General features: G+C 43.7%; 1 protein-coding gene across 2 annotated transcripts in view; it reads right to left on the bottom strand.

Annotated features, from left to right (window-relative positions):
* DNAJC1 (DnaJ heat shock protein family (Hsp40) member C1) overlaps positions 1–15,440 on the bottom strand; it is a 207,247-nt gene that overhangs the window by 161,360 nt on the left and 30,447 nt on the right. The window lies entirely within an intron of this gene.

Genomic DNA, 15,440 nt, shown 5'->3' with positions numbered 1-15,440 from the left:
GACTAGAAACACAGTACAAAATATATTCTGTATCATACCATAAACTTTTTGATTGAGACCGGCAGTAGGAAATACATTTTACATAATTGTGTTTTGAGTTGTTATACATATTTCATTTAAAAAAGTGTCCTTTATTCTGATACTCTCTACTACATTCTATTCTTTTTCTAAACACAGATTCCAAATTACTAAATTGATTTCATTGCCTGTTGTTTGAAAGACTCTGCCCTAAAGAACTATAGCAGTATGTACAAGGCCACATCTATCAAGTTGTTCACTGTGGTGGTGTTTAAAATAGAGAAAACACTGAATATATGTCCATCAATAGGTAGATAATTAAAATGTAAAATACAATGTAATATGAAGCAGTTAGTGGTTTAAATTAAATCTGTGATATGTATATATCTTAAAAATATAGAGTGAAAAAAAAGCAAGAAGCAGGACAGTATTTTCAGAATTATATCATTTATGTAGATTTCCAGCAATATCATATTTGATTATTATATGTATACATATGTAAATTTATGAAAAATGGCCTAGAAGTAATTCCATATATATACACACATATACATACATACTCACAGTGGGGCCCAGGGGTTACTCAAACGTCAAAGGCTGGTTAGAGAGGCCTTTAACTACATGTGTTTTAATTTTTAAAGAATATTTAAATGCTACTTGACAAATACTTGGACAGTTGCAGCAAGTTTTGAGATAGGAATTAGAATAGAATGAATGAATGGGAGTAGAGATGAGAAAGAATAAGGTACAGATAAGTAGAACCAAGTGTATATATCCATACACTTGACTCAATGAGTAAGAGGGAAAAAAAAAAGAAAAAGACCCAAAATTTAAGGACCAAGGAAAGATTAGGGAGTAGAAATGTATGTAGCAACAGCTGGAGGTGTGGTGTGGTGGTGGTGGTGGTGGTGTGTGCATGAAGTGGGCTAACAACTGATCCATTCCTCATTGGTGGTTCAACTATATAAATAAAAGGGTGGCAGTTTAGTGGGAAAGTACTTAGCAATTCTGTTTACACAGAGAACAGAAAGGGCCACTAGAGTGGCAAATTGAACTATGCAAGACCAATTAACCCTTTCACCTTAGCGTTTTGTACTAGTTATCTTACTTATCGCACCTCTATGAGATCTACACTGATATGTGTTAGGACCAAGTGCAATTATAAATCATTGTTACATGTACTGATGAATTCTGCAAATTCCATGAAGCATATCCATTTTATTTAGTGTTCTGAATACCTTCTTTGCTACTCTCATCTGGTTTTAATTAAGGAACACTTTCAAAGGGAGAGAGGTTATCCAGAAACTCAAACTACACATGTCTTTTATTAAACTATGAATTGATTACTACTCAAATTTTTTGGCCTAAAGAATTTTTTCAAAAGATAGATTCACCTCAATTTATACTAAATAAATTAAGAAAAAACTGGGAAAAGTAACATATTTAAATGGGCAAAACTGTAGTAGGAAAATCCTAATATACACTGAAGATAAATATAACTGCTGAATAAGGAGTTATATTTATAATTATAATTTAGTACTTATAAAAGAAAGTTTGTATCTTGAAGAACTATATAAAGATTTTTAGAAAAGGCAGTAATAGGCTTATTGCTGGACATTTTATTCATCTTCCTGATTCCATTATCTATATTTGAAAGCAAGGATCATATCTTCTATACATACTATAAAACCTAGAAGAGTAACACTCTAGGCATTCAAATATTTGGAAATGACCAATGTTGTGAAATGCTGGTATATGTGAAAGTCTTGCTTCTATGAAATAGGAGGGTTAATAATAAAAGTATGTAATTGTTCAATAGTAAATTAAAGTAAGCCACATAAATGTTTATTCCTTTATCCTAACATTCTGTTTTCCCTCTTACCCACAGCTCTTAAGGTACCAATATCACCCCGCTATCAGCTGAATTCCATGTCAAATCCTCTCCTGGCCATGTTATCATTGAAGGTGCATTTTTTTTTTTTTTTTTATCATTAGACTAATTTATTTCTGGTGTCCTAAAGTACTCAGTTTCTTCCTCCCTCTCTCACTCCCTCCCTTTCTCCCAAATTCTAATAGTAGCAGATGAATATCTAATCACTTAGGTTGTGTATATCATGTAAATAATTTTGTTTTCACTTAGAACTGTGGGTAATTCCATTTGCATTTCCATTCTTTTTTTTCTTCATTAAGGTATTACAAATGTGTCCTTATCTCCCCATTGCCCACCCCCCAAGTCCTGCCCTCTCCCTCACCCCCTGTTGTCTGCGTACATCGCTTATGCTTATATGCATGCATACAAGTCCTTTGGTTGATCTCTCCCCCTTACCCCCACCCTCCCCTACCTTCCATCTGAGGTTTGACGGTCTGATCGATGCTTCTCTGTCTCTGGATCTGTTTTTATTCATCAGTTTATGTTGTTCATTATATTCCACAAATGAGTGAGTTGTTTGTTGATTACTGATAATAGCCATTCTGACAGGTGTGAGGTGATAATATTGGAAGGCTAATAATATTGTTTAATATAAAAATTCTTTAACAATTCTACAGAAAAATAATAAATGAAGAAAAAAATTTTCAAAGTGAGAAGAGAAAAAAATCCATGCCCAAGTTATCTACACTAATAAAAGAGAAACATGGTAATTGGCGTACGACCGCTACCCTTCCCATTGGCTAATCAGGGCAATATGCAAATTAACTGTCAGCCAAGATGGCGGCCGGCAGCCAGGCAGCTTGAAACTAACATGAGGCTTGCTTGCTTCAGTGACGGAGGACTCCAACGTTCCCCGCCTGCCGCTGCAGGCCTCTGAGCCTGCAGTTTCAAACACTGTAACAAATATAGACGGTAAACAAAACCCCAGAAACCAGCTTTCAGCTGGCTGGGATCTCAGAGCTGGAGTTAATACAGAGTTTCGAGAACCGAAACAAACCAGATACCTGCTTTCAGGAGCTGAGGCCTAAGAGCTGGAGCCTCAGCGCTAAAGCTGGCCCAGAATAAAAAAAAAAAAAAGAAAAAAAGGAGCAGTTGGGAGCTTCAGTCCCAGCCTGAAAACAGCCCTCAGCCCCTCACCCAGACTGGCCAGGCACCCCAGTGGGGACCCCCACCCTGAAGGGTGTGTGACCAGCTGCAAACAGCCATCATCCCCTCATCCAGGCTGGCCAGGCACCCCAGTGGGGACCCCCACCCTGATCCAGGACACCCTTCAGGGCAAACCAGCCAGCCCCACCCGTGCACCAAGCCTCTATTCTATATAGTAAAAGGGTAATATGCCTCCCAGCACTGGGATCAGCGGAGCTGAGAGGCCTCCCAGGACCGGGATCAGTGTGACAGGGGGCAGCACCCAAACCCCCTGATCGCCCTGTGGCTCTGTGTGTGACAGGGGGCGGGGCCACAACCTCCCTGTCGGCCCTGCTCTGTTTGTGACAGGGGAAGGTGCCCCAACCCCGATTGGCCCTGCTCTGTGGGTGATAGAGGGAGGCGGCCCAACCCCCCCCCCCCACAGGCCCTGCTCTGTGTGTGATGGGGTAGAGCCATAACCTCCCCATCGGCCCTGCCCTGAGTGTGACAGTGGTGGCACCCCAACCCCCTGATCGGCCCTGCTCTGTGGGTGATAGAGGGCAGCGCCCCAACCCCCTGATCCCCCCTGCTCTGTGTGTGACAGGGGGCAGTGTGCCAACTCCCCTATTGGCCCTACTCTGTGAGTGACAGGGGGGAGCTCCCCAACCCCCTGATCAGCCCTGCTCTGTGCGTGACAGGGGGTTGGGCCACAACCTCCCCATCAACTCTGCCTTGAGTGTGACAGGGGGCAGTGCCCCAACCCCCCAATCGGCCCTACCCTGAGCGTGACTGAGGGTGGCATTGCAACCTCCCAATCCGCCCTGCTCTGTGCATGACAGGGGGCGGCGCCCCAACTCCCCAATCGGCCCTGCTCTGAGCCCAACCAGGGGCTGCACCTAGGGATTGGGCCTGCCCTCTGGCACCCGGGAGCAGGCCTAAGCCAGCAGGTCGTTATCTCCCAAGGGGTCCCAGACTGTGAGAGGGCACAGGCCGGGCTGAGGGACGCCCCCTCTCCCCCCCAAGTGCACAAATTTTTGTGCACCGGGCCTCTAGTTTTTCTATATTCTATACATCAAACCAACATTTAGATGATATTTAACTGCAAAAGTTTTTGTTTAATTTAAATAAAAATGTCTACTTTCTATTTAGGAACACCTGGTTTATTTTGTAACTTAGATAAGCTTCAATATTTTTCTCTTAAAAGATATTCTATTCTTCAAAAGTCATTCCATCTTTTTCTTTCTTCTTCAATCAAATATATATGAAGAGTGGGCTTTATCCTTAACTCTTTTTAATAGGTAACAAATATTAAAGAAGTACCAAGGAACATCTATATACAGTGGGGCCTTGACTTACGAGTTTAATTCGTTCCGTGACGGAGCTCGTAACTCAAATTATTCGTATATCAAATCAATTGTGAACGAGTGAGACACGTGATGCTGGGCTGATGTTGTGGCGTTCACTGTGACGTTCGCTGCGCCAACTAGCAGTGGGGTATCTGAAGCTGGCTCGTAACCCGAATTTTAGCTCGCAACTCAAAGCAAAAAAACGGCCGAGAGATGGCTCGTATCTTAAAAAACTCGTTAGTCGGGACACTCGTAAGTCAATGCCCCACCGTATATAAAAGGCTAAGTGTCCGTTTGTCCGACCAGTAGCTATGATGCACATTGACCACCAGGAGGCAGACGCTCAGTGCAGGAGCTGCCATGACACAAACTGTCCATTTAAAAATAAACGGCACCACAGACCTGGCACCGACAAATCAACACACAGTTTTCCCCAAGTGGGACACAGGCCCGCCACCACCCCGGAGCGACACCCCATCAAATCGCAGCCAGCGCTGCCAAGGCCCCATAGCGCAAAATACGGCCCATAGCCCAAAATACGGCCCATAGCCCAGCCCAGCCCGGAAATGGTTGCTGTGAGCGCCGTTTAATGATGTCACGTAGCAACGCCCAACATCCTCTCCCTAGCGACTAGCCTCCTTGGAGTTTCTTCAGCCCAGGAACCCAACTTGCTTTATAGCCAGGTTCAAACATTTTACAATTTAACCAAATGTTTGTGAAGCGTTTTCCCACCCCTCATCTCATTTGATCCTCACAGAAGTCCTAGAGTAGGTAGACAGGAGACTCAGTAGAATCCTATTTTCTTTTCATTAGCAAGACACGAATAGTTAACTTTTATAATAAAAACCTAATATGCAAATCCACCGAACAGCAATAGACTGGTCTCTATGATGTACACTGACAATCAGGGGGCAGATGCTCAATGCAGGAGCTGCCCCCTGGTGGTCAGTGCACTCCCAGAGGGGGAGCGTTGCTCAGTCAGAAGCCGGGCTCACTGTTGGCGAGCGCAGCAGTGGTGGCGGGAGCTTCTCCCACCTCCAAGGCAGCCCTAAGGAGCAGCTAGCCAATAGGTAAGGAGCAGTGAGCAGGCGGGTGATAAGGAGGGCTCCCAGACTGCAAGAGGGATGTCCGCCTGCAGGCTTAGGCCCGCTCCCCATGGGGTCCTGGACTGCAAGAGGGCACAGGCTGGGCTGAGGGAATCCCACCCAAAATTTGTGCACCGGGCCTCTAATATTAAAATATTTCTTCTAATTAATTTCCTTTCAATGTGCATGAATCCGTGCACCAGGACACTAGCGAAATATAAAAGGCCACTAGCCACTTAGAAACCAATCTCCATCAAGAAAGGGAAATTTTCACAGGGAGGGAGAGAGAAAGAAAAACACAACATACAAACTCTATAAGAATTTCCGTTGGTTCTTGAAGCAAGAGTTTGTAATACTCATACCTTCATAAAGTAATTAACAGAATATAGAAAGTTTCTCCATTCAGGAAAGTGGGAAAGTCAATTAGCAAGTGAAAAAATAGGTTCAGAACCTGGTAAGACAGAGTCAGCAACTTCTTAGCCTGAAGTACTTTCAGCAGAATTGGGCAATGCCAGGAGAGAGCACAACTCTTCATACAGACAAGAACAGTGTATTAGAGTGTTGCCCTGATAATCCAAGGTTGCAGGTTCAATGCCCAGTCAGGACACATACAAAAATCAACCAATGAATGCATAAATAAGTGGAACAACAAAAATTAATGTTTCTCTCTCTAATATAAATAAATAACCTATTTATTTTGCAATGAAGCTTTTTACTTTGATATAGTCCCATTCATTTATTTTTGCCTTTACTTTCCTTGCCTTTGGGGTGAAATTCATAAAAGGTCCACGACTAAGGTCCATAAGTTTGGTACCTATATTTTCTTCTATGCAACTTATTGTTTCAGGTCTTATATTTAGGTCTTTGATCCATTTTGAATTAATTTTGTACCTGGAGACAAATTGTAATCTAGTTCCATTCTTTTGCATGTGGCTTTCCAGTTTTCCCAGCACTATTTATTGAAGAGACTATCTTTACTTCACTGTGTGTTTCTGCCTCCTTTGTTGAAAATTATCTGTCCATATACATGTGATTTTATAGTTGGACTCTCTATTCAGTTCCATTGATCTGTGTGTCTGTTTCTCTGCCAATACCATGCTATTTTAATGATCATACCTCTGCAGTATAAACTGAAGTCAGGTAGTGTGACATCGCCACCTTTGTTCTTTTTTTCTCAGGATTGCTTTGGCTATTTGGGGTCTTTTGTGGATCCATACAAATCTGATAATTTCTCATTCTATTTCTTTAAAAAATGACATTAGGATTTTGATGGGGATTGCATTCAATCTATATATTGCTTTGGGTAATGTGGCAATTTTAACTAACTTGATTCTTCCAATCTGCCAACGGAACACAGGATATTTTTCCATTTTGTTGTGTCTTTTCAATCTCTTTTAATAATGCTTTGTAATTTTCAGTATATTGGTCTTTCACATTCTTTAAGTTTATTGCTAGGTATTTTATTCTTTTGGTTGCAATTGCAAAGGAATTGTTTGTTTGTTTTTCAATTTCTTTTTCTGAAGTTTTGTTGTTAGTATACAGGAAGGAAATGGATTTTTGCACACTGATTTTGTATCCTGTAACTTGACTGTATTTGTATATCGTTTCTAGTAGTTTTTGGTGGAGTCTTTGGGATTTTCTATATACAGAATCATGTCAAAAAGTGACAGTCTTACTTCTTCCTTCCCTATTTGAATGCCTTTTCTTTCTTTCTCTTGCCTTATTGCTCGGACTAGGACTTCCAGCACTATAATGACAAAACAAAGAGGCAGCCAATCAGATGGGCAATGATATTTGCAAACAGTAGCTCCAACAAAGTTTAATTTCCAAAATATGTAAAGAACTCATAAAACTCAATACCAAACAACCCAATCAAATAGAGGGCAGAAGACCTGAAAATACACCTCTCGCAAGAAGACATATGAACAGCCAATATATATGAAAAGATGTTCAACCTCACTAGCAATTAGGGAAATGAGAATCAAAACTACAATGAGATACCACCTTACACTAGTTAGAGTGGCCATTATCAACAAGACAAGCAATAACAAGTGTTGGAGATGTTGTGGAAAAAAGGAAACCCTCATTCATTGCTGGTGGGGATGCAGACTGGTACAAACATCATGGAAAGCAGTCTGGTGATTCCTCAAAATATTAAGAATAGAGCCATGACCCAGCAATCATATATATATATATTCACAAAGACATATGCACCCCTATGTTCATTGCAGCATTATTCATGGTGGCCAAGATATGAAAACAACCAAAGTGTCCTGTGATAGAGGACTGGATAAAGATGTGGTACATAAATACAATGGAGTACTACTCAGCCATAAGAAAGGATGAAATACTGCCATTTACAACAACATGAATGGACCTTGAGAATATTATGCTAAGTGAAATAAGCCAGTCAGAAAAAGCTAAGAACCATATGATTTCACTCATATGTGGGAGATAAAACTGAAATTTGTGAACACAAATAGCAGTGTGGTGGTTGCCAGAGGGAACAGATAGGGAGGAGAAAAGGGTCCTAATGTATGGTGACAGGAGAAGATTTGACCTTGGGTGGTGGGCACATGGTGCAGTATACAGATCTTGTAACATAGAAACCCACACCTGAAACCTATATGATCATGTCGACCAATGTCACCCCAATAAATGTAATTTAAAAATTTTTTTTAAATCAAGCAATAAAAAAATAATATTAAGAAATAGGCTGCTTGTAACAAACACAAATATCTACCAGTGGCTTAAAAAAATGATAGAGATCTATTTATTTCTTATTGCAGAGGTGTGCACTCGAAGCAGTTATGGTGGCTCCATAGTCACAAGGACGTAGGCCCCAACTATCTCTCTGCTCTTGGTTTCTCAAGGTTACCTCAAAATTTAAGATGTCTGCTACAGCAGCTATAGACATCTACATTCTAGTGATCAGAAAGGGGGAAGACACAGGGCAAAATGATGTACCACCCTTTAAAGGCTTGACGGAAAGTATGACCCTACGTCTTCTGTTCATTGGCCACCATTATCTGCAAAGGAGACATAAAAATGTCGATTTTTAATCCCAATCCTATATAATAATAGACAAACATGCAAATTAGCTGTCCCTCTGCTGCACTGAGCCACGCCCACCAGCCAATCCAAGTGACTATGCAAATTATCTGACAAAGATGGTGGTTAATTTGCATACACAGGTGTCAAGCGCCTTTTGAAAGGGACTTGCTCATTCATTGTAAACCAGATCCCAATAATCCAAATGCCACTCAAAAGAAACAAATCAATATCCTGTTTACTACATTAGATGTGATGACATATACTATTCTTTTCCCAAATGGTAAAAAGGCTGGGGAACATATTTTGCATTAAGACTCAGACAATAATTAAGTCATCGACAGTAATACTAGACAAAATGTAAGGACACGTGTCACACAAATGCAGTTTTATGGATTTCATCTTTCTGTGCGGGACACGTTCAATCCTATTTTAAATGCAGGAAAATTAACTCAACAGTTTATCGTGGACTCGTATTCAAAAATGGAGGCCAATCGGATAAATTTCATCAAAGCAAACCAATCTAAGTTGAGAGTTGAAAAATATAGTGGTTTGATGGATTATCTCAAATCTAGATCTGAAAAGGACAATGTGTCGATTTCTAAGATGATAATACTTCCATTATCTTCTGAGGGTAGTCCCAGAAGTATGGAGCAGTGATATCAGGATGCTATGACAATTGTAACGAGGTATGGCAAGCCCGATTTATTCATAACCATGACGTGCAACCCCAAATGGGCAGATATTGCAAACAATTTACAATGCTGGCAAAAAGTTGAAAACAGACCTGACTTGGTAGCCAGAGTTTTTAATATGAAGCTGAATGCTCTTTTAAATGGTATCTGTAAATTCCATTTCTTTGGCAAAGTAATAGCTAAATTTCATGTCATTGAATTTCAGAAACGCAGACTGCCTCACGCTCACATATTATTGATATTAGATAGTGAGTCCAAATTACGTTCCTCTAATTAATTCCCTTTCAATGTGCATGAATTTCGTGTACTGGGCTACTAGTATCTAATAATAGAGTTCTGCTACTAGTGATTAGTAGTCTGCCAAAGATACATAAAATAATCTAATCTAATAAAAGAGAAACATGGTAATTGGCGTACGACCGCTACCCTTCCCATTGGCTAATCAGGGAGATATGCAAATTAACTGTCAGCCAAGAAGGCAGCCGGCAGCCAGGCAGCTTGAAACTAACATGAGGCTTGCTTGCTTCAGTGACGGAGGAAACCAACGTTCCCCGCCTGCCTTGCCGGCCTCTGAGCCTGCAGTTTCAAACATTTTAACAAATATAGAAGCTAAAAAAAACCCCAGAAACCAGCTTTCAGAGAGCTGGGATCTCAGAGCTGGAATCAGAGCTGGAGTTATACATTGTTTCGATTACCTACTTTCAGCAGCGGAGGCCTAAGAGCTGGAGCCTCAGAGCTAAAGCTGGCCCAGAATTAAAAAAGAAAAAAGAAAAAAAGGAGCGGTTGGAAGCTTCCGTCACCCGCCAGCCTGAAAACAGCCCTCAGCCCCTCACCCAGACTGGCCAGGCACCCCAGTGGGGACCCCCACCCTGAAGGGTGTGTGACCAGCTGCAAACAGCCCTCAGCCCCTCACCCAGGCTGGCCACGCACCCCAGTGGGGACCCCCACCCTGAAGGGTGTGTGACCAGCTGCAAACAGCCATCATCCCCTCACTCAGGCTGGCCAAGCACCCCAGTGGGGACCCCCACCCTGAATGGTGTGTGACCAGCTGCAAACAGCCATCATCCCCTCATCCAGGCTGGCCAGGCACCCCAGTGGGGACCCCCACCCTGATCCAGAACACCCTTCAGGGCAAACCAGCCAGCCCCACCCATGCACCAGGCCTCTATCCTATATAGTAAAAGGGTAATATGCCTCCCAGCACCGGGATCAGTGGAGCCGAGAGGCCTCCCGGCACCGGAATCAGCATGACAGGGGGCAGTGCCCAAACCCCCTGATTGCCCTGCAGCTCTGTGTGTGACAGGGTGCAGCGCCCCAACCCCCTGATCGGCCCTGCTCTGTGTGTGACAGGGTGCGGTGCCCCAACCCGCACCCCCCCCCCCAACGGGCCCTGCTCTGTGTGTGATGGGGTAGAGCCATAACCTCCCCATCGGCCCTGCCCTGAGTGTGAGAGTGGTGGCGTCCCAACCCCCTGATCCGCCCTGCTCTGTGTGTGAAAGGGGACGGTGCCCCAACCCCAGGATTGGCCCTGCTCTGTGCGTGCCAGGGGGCAGCGCCCCAACCCCTGGATTGGCCCTGCTCTGTGCGTGACAGGGGGTGATGCCGCAACCTCCCCATCAACCCTGCCTTGAGTGTGACGGGGCGGTGCCCCAACCCCCCAATCGGCCCTACCCTGAGCGTGACTGGGGGTGGCATCGCAACCTCCCGATCCGCCCTGCTCTGTGCATGACAGGGGGCGGTGCCCCAACTCCCCAATCGGCCCTGCTCTGAGCCCGACCAGGGGCTGCACCTAGGGATTGGGCCTGCCCTCTGCCACCCGGAAGCAGGCCTAAGCCAGCAGGGCGTTATCTCCCGAGGGGTCCCAGACTGCGAGAGGGCACAGGCCAGGCTAAGGGGTCCTCCTTCCCCCCCGAGTGCACAAATTTTTGTGCACCGGGCCTCTAGTCCTATATAATAAAAGGCTAATATGCAAATCAACCGAACAGTGGAACAACATTGCTATGATGCATACTGACCACCAGGAGGCAGACACTCAATGCAGGAGCTGCTCCTTGGTGACCAGTGTGCTCCCACAGGGGGAATGCTGCTCAGCCAGAAGTCCTGAGCTAGGTTCACGGCTGGTGAGTGCAGCAGTGGTGGCAGGATCCTCTCCCGCCTCTGTGGCAGAGCTAAGGATGTCCGACTGCCAGCTTCGGCTCATAGGAAGCAGGCCTAAGCCATCAGTCGGACATCCCCCGAGGGCTCCCAGACTGCAAGAGGGCGCAGGCGGGGCTGAGGGGACACCCCTCCAAGTGCACAAATTTTGTGCACCGGGCCTCTAGTTTTTCATATGATTAAAATATTAGCTTGTACCTTTACTATCTGGATTATTTCCTTAAAAGTATAATATCTAATAAAAGAGATATACACACATGTAAAAGCCTTTAAGACATTTTACTCTAAAGAAATATTTTAATGTATGTCAAAACTAAAAACATGTGAGACCAAGTCTGTCAGCAAGATCCAATAGTAGAAATAACCTGTGCATTCAGTTTACATAGGAGTATGTGTGTGTGTGTGTGTGTATTTCTATGAAAGAGGCCAAATAATGAAAACTTTTAAGTGCTTAGACATATAAGTCACAGTTTAGGTTTATATACAAAATAACCTCTCAAGACAATTCAGAAAACCTGAAAATTTCCCATAAAATAACATGTTTTTTTTCTAATAGTTTTGTTGAGGTATAATTTACATAACAGAAAATTCACCCATTGTAAGTGTGTAATTCAATACTTTTAGTAAATTTATCGAGTTGTGCAACTATCACTACAATCCTGTCTGAGAACATTTCTACCAACCTAAAATGATTTCTCATGCCATTTTCAATCAACCCTCATTCCCAGACTGTGACAGCCACTACTCGATTTCTGTCTTTTTATATTTGCCTTTTCTGAGCATTTCATATAAATGATACTGTACAACATGTAGTCTTTTTGAGTCTGACTTCTTTTACTTAGCATGTTTTTGAGGTTCATCCAGGTTGTGGATTATACTGGATGTCTCTTTTTATACTAAATTAGAGGCCCGGTGCACAAAATTCATGTATGGGAGGGGGGTTGTCCCTCAGCCCGGCCTGCACACACTTGCAATCCGGGACCTTTCGGGGGATGTCCGACTGCCTGTTTAGGCCCGCAGATCAGGCCTAAACTGGCAGTCGGACATCCCTCTTGCAATCCGGAATCACTGGCTCCTAACTGCTCACCTGCCTGCATGATCGCCTCTAACCACTCACCTTCCTGCCTGATCGCCCCTAACAGCTCTCTGGGGGGAGGGGCCAACTGGGGCTAGGGGCCGTGGTCGTTCCACCATTTCAGTCACTGGGCTTTTATTATATAGGACTAGAGGGCCATGTGCACAAAAATTTGTGCACTCGGGTGGGGGGTCCCTTAGCCCAACCTGTGCCCTCTCGCAGTCTGGGACCCCTCGGAGGATGACCACCTGCTGGCTTAGGCCCGATACCCCAGGGAGCGGGCCTAAGCTGGCAGTCAGACATCCCTCTGGCAGCCCGGCAGCCCTCGGGGGATGTCCACTTGCCAGCGGGGAGCAGGCCTAAGCTGCAGTCGGACATCCTTAGTGCTGCTGAGTAGGCAGGAGAGGCTCCCACCACCACCGCTGCACTGGCAGCCATCAGCCTGGCTTGTGGCTGAGCAGAGCTCCCCCTGTGGGAGTGCACTGACCACCAGGGGGCAGCTCCTGCATTGAGCATCTGCCCTCTGGTGGTCAGTGTGTGTCATAGTGACCAGTCATTCGCAGTCGTTCTGCTGTTAGGGTCAATTTGCATATTTCCCTTTTATTATATAGGAGTGCCTGGCCAGCCTGGGTGAGGGGCTGATGGCTGTTTGCAGGCTGGCCACAGCCCCTTCAGGGTAGGGGGTCCTGCTGGGGTCCTGTTGGGGTGCCTGGCCAGTCAGGGTGAGTGGCTGATGGCAGTTTGCAGGCTGGCCCCAGCCCCTGCAGGGTGGGGGTCCCCACTGGGGTGCCTGGCCAGCCTGGGTGAGGGGCAGATGGCTGTTTGCAGGCTGGCCACAGACCCTGCAGGGTGGGGGTCCCCGCTGGGGTACCTGGCCAGCCTGGGTGAGGGGCTGAGGGCCATTTGCAGGCTGGCCACAGCCCCTTCATGGTAGGGGTGTCCTGCTGGGGTGCATGGCCAGTCCGTGGGAGGGGCTGAGGGCCGTTTTCAGGCTGGCTAAGCCCAAGTGGGGACCCTAACCCCATGAGGGTGTGGCCAGCCTGAGTGAGGGGCTGATGGCTATTTGCAGGGTGGCCACAACCCCTAGCCACCCAAGCTCCCAGTGGAGGCTGGCTGGAAGCAGGTATCTGGGATTTGTTTATCTTCTATAATTGAAACTTTGTTGCCTTTAGCGGAGGCCACAGCCGGCTCAGGGCTGGCAGGAAGCTTGGCTACCTCTATTACTGGGGCAACCAAACCTCCTGCTTGCTCCAGCTCCGTGGCTGCTGGCCGCCATCTTGGTTGGGTTATTTTGCATATAGTCGCTCTGATTGGCTGGTGGGCGTGGCTTAGGGTGTAGCGAAGGTACAATTAGCATCTTTGTCTTTTATTAGTGTAGATATTAAATGGAATTCCATTACATGATATGCCACTTTTTGTTTATCCATCTATTGACTGCTGGGTATCTGAACTGTTTCCAATTTTTGGTTATTATAAATAATGCTTCATGAACATTCATATACAAATCCATGTGTGGGCATATATTTTCACCTTTGCCTTAAGACACTATTGGTACCTAGGAGGAATTGCTGGGGTGAATGCTGCTTATTTTACTTTATTTAAAAAAGAAGCTGCCACACTTTTCACATTACCCCCCGTTTCTCTGTATCCTCACCAATGATCTTCTCTGCCCATTATTTTTATTACAAGCATCCTGGTAGTGTGAGATGCTATCTATCTTTTCATGGCTTTAATTTTCATTTCTTTAATGCCTAATACTGTTGAGTATCTTTTCATGTAGTTATTAGCCATTTTTACATCTTCCTGGATGAAATGTCTATAGTTTTTCAGATTCCCTTTATAAGGTTTAGGAAATTACCCTCTATCCCTAGTATGTTGAGTTTTTATCATGAATGGATTCAATTCTTTCAAATGTCTTTTTCTGTCTGAGATGATCATGTGATTTTTTCCCTTGATTCTATTAACATGGTGTATTACAATAATTGATTTTCAGATGTCAAACCGACCTTGAACTCCTGGAACAAATCCTACTATATCATGGCGTTTAATCCATTTTATTTGTTGCTGGATTCAATTAGCTAACATTTTTGCTGAAAATTTTACTTTTAGATCCATGAGGGTCATTGGCCTGTAGTCTTCTTTTCTTATGACATCTTTGGCTTGGGTTATCAGGGTAATACTTCATAGAATGAGCTGAAAAGTATTCTCTACCCTCTTCTTTGATTTCCTGAAAGTTTGTGAAAGACTATAATAATATCTTTAAATATTTGATAGATTTTACCAATTAAGCCATCTTTTCTTTGTGGAAAGATTTTAAATTACTAATTCAATTTACTTGCTTGTTAGGTCTATTCAGATTTTCCATTGAAACAGTTTTGGTAAATGGACTATATTACTCCATCCAAGTTGCCCAATTTGTTGGCAAAGTTCATCAAAATATTCTTTCATAATCTTTCTAATTTCTGTAGGGTTGGTAGAGACACTTTCTCTTTCATTCCTGAGGTTGGTAATTTATGTCCCCTTCTTTTTTTCTTGATCAGCCAAGGTAACACTTTATCAATTTTGTTGATCTTTTCAAAGGGCAAACAAACTTTTGGTTTATTGCTTTTTCTATTGTTTTACTGTCTTATATTTCATTAATTTCTGCTCTAATGTTTATTTCTTTCCTTTTGCTCCCCCCCCCTTACTATCTTAAGCTTAAGGTTATTCATTTGAAATCTTCCTTCTTTGCAAATATAAGTTTCTAAGGTATACATTCCACCTAAGTGCTGCTTTAATTGTATTCCAAAATGGTGTTATGTTCTGTTTTCATTTCATTGAGTTCAAAATATTTCTTAATTTTCCTTGTAATCTTTTTTTTCTTGGACCCATAGGTTTTTCAGAAATGTGTTAAGTTCCAAATATTTGGCAATTTCCCAAATTTGTTTTTATTGTTGATTCCTAAGGTTAGAGAACATAAAC

This window comes from Myotis myotis, unplaced genomic scaffold (assembly GCF_014108235.1).
Source record: "Myotis myotis isolate mMyoMyo1 unplaced genomic scaffold, mMyoMyo1.p scaffold_m19_p_1, whole genome shotgun sequence".
NCBI lineage: Eukaryota > Metazoa > Chordata > Mammalia > Chiroptera > Vespertilionidae > Myotis > Myotis myotis.
This window is presented reverse-complemented; position numbering and strand designations above follow the sequence as displayed.